Genomic DNA, 7,511 nt, shown 5'->3' with positions numbered 1-7,511 from the left:
CAGGCGAACTAACAATAAGCCGTTTATTTGAATATAGTAGATGCTTGGTTCCGCCCATGTATTCAAATAAATATTAAAACCCAGTGTAGGCACATTAATTCAATAAAGTATTTTCTTGACACAAAAGGAAAAAGGCCAGTGACGAAAGACTTAATATTAACTGGAGGAAACTAAACTGAACTGAGGGAGAGTTCCAAAGCCCAAAAAGGATGAAGAGGAAAAACAGTACCTTAATAAATTGTTATGGCTGAGGGGGATTTCACCAGTCAGGAAAAACAAAATGGCGGCCAAAATATTATATAATGTGTCGCTCGACGTAGCAAGAAAGAGGCATTTAAGGATAGCCTCATGTTCAGCAGGGGTTCCACTGCACAAACCATCACATTATACTATTTAAGCGGTCCAAGAACTGCAGAAAACGAAGCTGTCACTCTTGACACGGTGAGGAGCGCTGGAGTCAGGCGGCCATCTTGGAAGCCGCCGCGCACGCGCCTCCCCTCTGCCCCTTAGTTTAAGCACCTTAAGAACACTTTGTTATGGAAAAAAATAATTCAGGGGCCAGCTGCCCCAACATTTACTCTGGCCACCAACCTTATCATGTTTGCACAAAGAGCTTTTCAAATTGAAGAGAGCACCCACAGGATACAAGAAATTCAAAGTATGAAGGTTGAAGGATGGTTGAAATGGATTCTTTTCCTGTTGATGTTGAGAAATTAAAAATTGGTGCTAGTCCTCCCTGTTTTTTGAGACAGTGTGGTTATGGCAGCTATTGTAGCCTACAGGTAAAACTATTATTTATAAACAAAGAAGCGAGGGGCACCATCCATTTTTTCACAAATCTCATCCTAATAACTGTATGATTCCCAATTTTAACCAAATGAACCCATACCAAATTGCAAGTTTATTAAGAGAATATTCCGGTACCACTTATGTAAGGGCTGAACTCTCATCTGGCTCTCCAGTTCCTCTCTCGATAAAAATCGCTCCTCACAACCTACATTAAATCATCTTTCTCAACCCTGTTAGGGACACACCTACCTTATTTAAGGCTCCACCTGTTACATATTTGAAGTGAATTGAGCTTCTGTACTGAGACCCAAATGATAATTCCATGAATGTCAATAAAAATGCATGCCTTGCACAATACTGTAAAATGTTTCCTTACCTGCACCAGGGGTTTTCACTACCCCTTCAGATAGGAAGCAGGACATGAATTTATCCTACCTCAGACTGGTCTACATCACTAACGAATATACTTTACTTATAATCATATTGTCTCAATCACCCAACCTGGAAAAGACCCCCTCCTGTGCTCTTGCTACCAGACAAGATCCTTTTTAATGCAGGCATCAAGATCCTTGCAAACGTTCTGGCCGGTAATGTAGATTGTTACCTGATTTCTTGGATGCCTCCCAAGCTGGTTTTGTCCACAGACATTCTTCCAGAAGCAGTTTCCATACTCTATTTTATTTGTAGTGGAAAGAGAAAGATGACCATAATAACAAGCTGGCACTTTATCTGGTAACGGAAAAAGCATTTACTGTCTAGAATAGGGGTGCCTCTTTAGGATGCTGGAGAGGGCTCGAACGTGTCCTGATTTTATTGGCAAAGTATAGTGGTTGTATATAAACCCAATCACTCAGTGAATTGTGGTGACTTTTTATCTGAACCCTTCTTAGTCATATGGGGAACTCAACAAGGATACATATGTTGATTCTTCCTCTTCCTGGTCACACTGAAACCACTGGATGCAGCCATCAGAGAGTCTTGAAGCATAGAAGGGTTAAGTACTAACATTGGTATGCAAACAGTGATGCTGCATGATGACAACATCTATCTTTGTGATGTCCTGACAGCTCGTTTCCCAAAGTGCCAGAGTTTTTATCAGGCTTCTTGTTGTTTTCAGGCTACAAAATCAACTGGGCAAAAAGTAAGGCTTTACCTCTGATCAAACCCACCACAAGAGGATCTCTAGAAGGCCACCTATTTACCTTTGTCCCCAAAAATCTCACACAATTGGGTATACCTGTGAGCCAAGGGCTCGAACATATGATGAGGGATAATATAATCCAATTGCTAGCTAGGACTTCAAATGACTTCCTTCGCTGAGTGAAACATGGTCTATCACTATGGGTCAGGGTCCAGACAGTGAAGATGATGGTGACTCGCAGCTTCAACTATGTGGTTTTGGCATGTTGTCTCTACAGATTAAACAGTTTTTATGGGTTGGTACAAAACAATTGCTGAAACATTCTAATATGCAAGAAGCAATACAACATAGGGGCATATTTACAAGGAAATGTTGGAACGCGGAGCTGCACCAGATTTGGCAGCGCCACGCTCTGACATTTCCAAAAAGCAGGTATGCACCATATATACAACAATACGACACACCCCTGTGTTTTCCGTAGCTCTAGCGCTAAAATTATCTGCCTAGTACCAATGCAGGCACCCTTGCACTATAGTACAAGGGTGCCTGTACTGCAGGGAATGATTGTTTATGTGCAGGAAGGTATTCCTTACTGCACATACACAATCATTAATGGTGTTTGCTCTTTGTCTGTGTGCTGTAGAACGCAGCACACATAGAATGAGCAACAAGCATTGGCATAGCCAATAGGTCTAGTCTTTGGGCCCTTATAAGTATTTAGCCATGCAGTACATTACCCTGGGTGCTAAAGTGATGGTGTGGCACTGAATATATGTTTGCTTGCGTGCCCTGGAGTGCAACTATAGAGTGCTATAAAAAGCACAACGAATACAAATAGACAACCCCAAAACAAACCGGAAATATATACACATCCATAATCAGAACAGAAAGAGACTCAAACTCTACGCGACCACAATAGAAAAGTTTGCAAGGTCCAGAGCCACTTTGAAAAAACAGGCGAGAAGCAGTGCAAGTTCCTTTGCGCAAAGAAGAGAAACAACACAGACATCAGTCCAACCTTCCATCACACACACAAATATGCACTTGCATCACAAGCATAACAGTAAAAGCTTCCCTCACGAACAAAGAGGGGATACAACAGTGCACTCTTTCTTCACACATACAAATCAGGTACTGCAATAGTCACACGTATACAAAACAGACATAGCCTGGGATGCAGCTGTATCCATTTTCCTGGTAAACATGCTGGGTGCAACACAGGCACTGGGACCGTACAAACTTCACACAGACACAAGTGCAACCAACAGAGCTCCAGAGCCTTCGCGACAAAGGGGTCCCTACCCAGTGTCTAGCGAGCCATGCTGGAGAAGGAGCCGCACGTGTCCCGAAGGTTGAGCGCACAGTGCATGACTGCTCCCCATTGCTGCTGGCTTCGCTACAAAAGACTTGAATGTCTCCCAGGTTTCTCCCCTTCATATGCATAACAATATCTTTTCATGCGAGTGGAAATTCAATTTCGAAAAGCAGAAAAATTTAATACGCAATAGGTGTGACATGCACCCGGTTCAAGAGCTGAGCGGCAGCATGGAGTAGAGCTGGAGGCCTTGTCGAAAGAAAAGGGGTGAGACCACAGGCCCAGCAAGGGTGACGGTGAGCATGACGACGTAATATAAATAACATATACATAAATAGATTTTGAGGGGAACTGAAAGTCATATACTGTCTGGAACAAGCTTTAAATACAGGGTTGAGCCCCCCTAACCTCCACCTATGTTTCCAAAACAATGATGCCACTGGTGGGGGATAATTCAGCTTGCAGCGTAGAGTTTCCCGAGAGTGAATTGGGGTGGGGTCAGTGTTCCTGCCACTCATCTTTTTGTATAAAGGCGTAACTGACCATTTCCAATAGCTTTGACATTCCTCACTGAATGGGGGTTTCCACGTTGTGCTTGCCAGTCACAAGCCAAATAAACCCAAAAAATACCCAGAAACTTCACCTAGGATGTAATGGAACGCAGGGGAGATGACTCAGAGGCGCTCTCTGCTGACATCAGCTGTGACTTTCAAGTCACGAGACCGAATCATGACACGGCTAATTCAGCCTTTCACCCTTCAGCGGTCGATAGTAGTATGGTGCAATTAAACTGGGTTATAGTAACACTTGTTATTTGAATCTGTTAGAAAGGACACAACTAAAGCATTCAGAACTACACCGAAATAAAAGCCATTATTACTCATGCCAACTTCCTTCTAGGTTTGTACAAAGCTTCCAGTAGGCTGTCGTGATGCGTGACTCAGTTAGGACTGTGTGAGGCAACAGCATTTATTTGGGATACTACATGTGAAAATGACGAGTCATATCTGTATTGCTATAAAGTGAAACTACAAGATCCAGAATGCATTGTGCCGATAGAGTGACACAACGTAGATGGTGCATATATTCTATCAATTGAGTTCTGCATTTTATTGCCTGGGTGTAGAAGTGTTCCCTTGTGTTTCTCATAGTTTCCCAAACACATCTGCAGTATGTAAAACTCAGGGAGGACATGTGATCTGATGGCCGCTCTGCTGAGTCCCGGCGTTGGATCAACATCCTGTGATCCTGGGCTAACTACTTACTCCACCCGTGGCTTACAAAAACAAGTACAAACTCGTGCCTCCAAGGGGTCCCTCGGTGCAGCCCAACACCCCTTCCCTTTCCCCTCCGCCACCCTTCCTCCCTTGAGGCCATTTGCTGAAACAGCAAGTTAGGAATGTGTCACAAACACCCGTTAACCACCCCGGTAGTGGCAGATCCAAAATGTGAGGCTATAGTTATTTATTTATTTTTTATCAATTGCTGGTAGTTCAGCAGCTGTAAATTCGAATGCATCTGAAGGCAAGGGTGCTGTAAATGTCTGCATTTACAAAGAATGTGTTGATGTTCCTAATTAGTCTTTCCCAACTTTTAAGAAGCACAGGCCTGCAACTGCGAAAAGACAGGGAAGTCATTCATAAAGATGCAGGGATTAAATGTCCCCAGCATTTAGCAAAACAATGCTACAAGCTCCGCGTGTGGGTGGTACTCACAGCTGACGCAGAGAAAGCAGATGGCATGGAGCAGCTGTCTCAGAGACATCCTGTATGCAAGGTAACAGGGTCATTGATTGTTTACAGATATACATTGAAATAGCAACCTCTCCTTTGTATTGTGTATTAAATATATTCCTCACAGCAGACAAATAATCATAGTGTGATCAAAATTGCGGTTGCTATGAACTCGCCAATATTATTAACATTCAAAAATAATTCTGCCCATACTTTTGTTTACCTTCCTAAATTATCCCTATTGCGTCTAAGCGCTGGCAAGCTCAGCTGACCCATTTGTGAGGTTAAAGCAACACATGCCTAAATACATTTCCAATAAAAATACATCAATCCTAAAACCTGTCTCCCCTGTTAGTGCTATACGGACTCGGAGTCCCAGCAAAAAGTAAAAAGTTTTCAAAGTTCACATCGGGGGAGAACTGTGATTAGAAAGTGCCGTATTGCTGATAAAAATAAAATGTACTTCAAAGAAAAACAAATGAATGCTAAAAAAAACATTAGTAACAACACTGTAAAGAAGAAAATGTACACTTCCAACAAGACGGGTAGAAACCAATTAAACAAGTTTGACGAGGAGGCAGCAGGGGGAGGGGAGAGAGAGGAAGGGGCCTGCGCCTGTTTCCCTTGCGGGAGCGAGCGGGGGCACCATCTGTTTGGAAGTTAATTACAAACAGATGGTTTCAAAGCTTGCTGCTGCAAGGGAATTGCCAAACGTGCACGTGTTGCCATTGAAAACAATGGAAAGCGTGCACGTTTTTGGCAGAAAAAGCGAATCGATTCCTAAAGGGCTCCTCCTAAGCAGCGCATGTGAGCTGCGTAGGCGAGACCTAAAAACGAATAGAAATAAAAATATTTCTCCTCGTTGCACCATTCTAACACCTGTTATTGCATGGCGATAGTTTTTGGCATTGCCTCAGATTTACACATCCTTGTAAATATGGGGCTGCGTCAAAATGCAATGGGTGTTGCGGCGGAACACTCACAGCAAAACCCATTGCATGCCCCTTTCACCCAAAGTGATGCGTGTAAAGGGGCTGTATTTACAAGGCGGCGTTAAGTCGCACAAAGTGGCTTAGCACTGCTTTGTAAGTATGGAGGTGGGCATAGCGCACCAGAATGTTGCTAAAAGTGACGCTCTGGTGGCACTATCCCTTGTAAATATACCCCATAGAGTCTTGCTCTAAGGCCCATCAAATCACATATCTTGCCTACCTGTCTCCAAAGCTTAAAGAAAATCTTGCTGGGCTAAACATACAGGAAAGACATACTGGGTGGGGATGGGGGTGTAGCAGTACTCCACAACAAGAGCAGTGTGTCACAGAAGTCTGCTGATCTGATCATCCACAACCTGTTTTAAACAATGACAATCTGCTCACAAAAAATCAAGGATTTATAGGGTCCGCCTTTTGAACGCACCTACAAGGCAACTGCTTGTTGGCGGCTGAACATTTGAATTGGGTGGTGTGGTCTATCCTTTCTCTACAGGACATGCCACATAATGGACATATGAAATACTTATGAGACTTAAAACAATAGTGCAGGAAAGTGCCCCTTTTTGACATGGTCACCCCCACTTTTTCCCCGGTATCAGATGTGATTTTGACTGGAAGTTCATTGGGTTCCTGCTAGCCAGGTCCCCAGTGCCAGATCCCTTTCCCAAAGCTGTGCAACTGTTTCCCCAATTGGCGATACCTTTAATACTCTCTGTAAGCCCCTGAAAAAATGGTATCCCTGGTACCTAAGACCTGAGGTGCTAAAGAGGGTCCCCAAGGGCTGCAGAACCAATTGTGCTACCACAAAGGGACCCCTCACCAAGCTCATGCAAACTGCCATTGCAGGCTGCGTGTCTTGGTGCAGACTAAAGGGAAAACACGACATGGCACACAGCCTGTGTGCCCTGCCTGCTGACACTGCATGCAGTATGTGAGTCACCTCTACAACAGGCCTTACCGTCATAAGGCAGGGTGCACTATACTACATGTTAGGGCATACCTGCATGAGCAGATGTGGTCCCATACTGATCAGTTCCATTACAGCAAGTACGAGTGATCAAGGAAGCCATTTTAAAGCATGTGAAAATGAGTTTTCCCAGCCATATGATGGCTTCACTGAAACTAGGGATGTTTGGTATCAAACATCTCGTATTAATAAACCCACACTGGTTCCAGTGTTGTATTTATGAAAACATGCACACAGAGGGCATCTTGGAGGTGCCCCCTGAAAATCTACAAGCTACTGGTGTGCAACTGACTGTTTTTTTTCCAGCCGCCCACCAGAGACGAGTTTATGACCCCCAAGGGTGAGGGCCATTCCTCTCGGGAGACCATAAACCAAGCCTGCTTAGGCAGGGGGTGTTTTCACCCCCTCCCACAGGATGACCTGCAGATTAGCATTACAAAGCAGGGAAGCTTCAAAGGGCCCACCACCTGTGGTATGCAAATCTGGTTTCTCTCACAGGGGAGGGAACTTACCCCCTTTGTCCGGAGGCACCTGACGTTTCAGAGTTTGCCATCTTGGTGATGGCAAACTTAGG

The sequence above is a fragment of the Triturus cristatus genome, chromosome 9 (assembly GCF_964204655.1).
Source record: "Triturus cristatus chromosome 9, aTriCri1.1, whole genome shotgun sequence".
NCBI classification, from domain to species: Eukaryota; Metazoa; Chordata; class Amphibia; order Caudata; family Salamandridae; genus Triturus; species Triturus cristatus.
Note: the sequence above shows the minus strand (reverse complement) of the source record.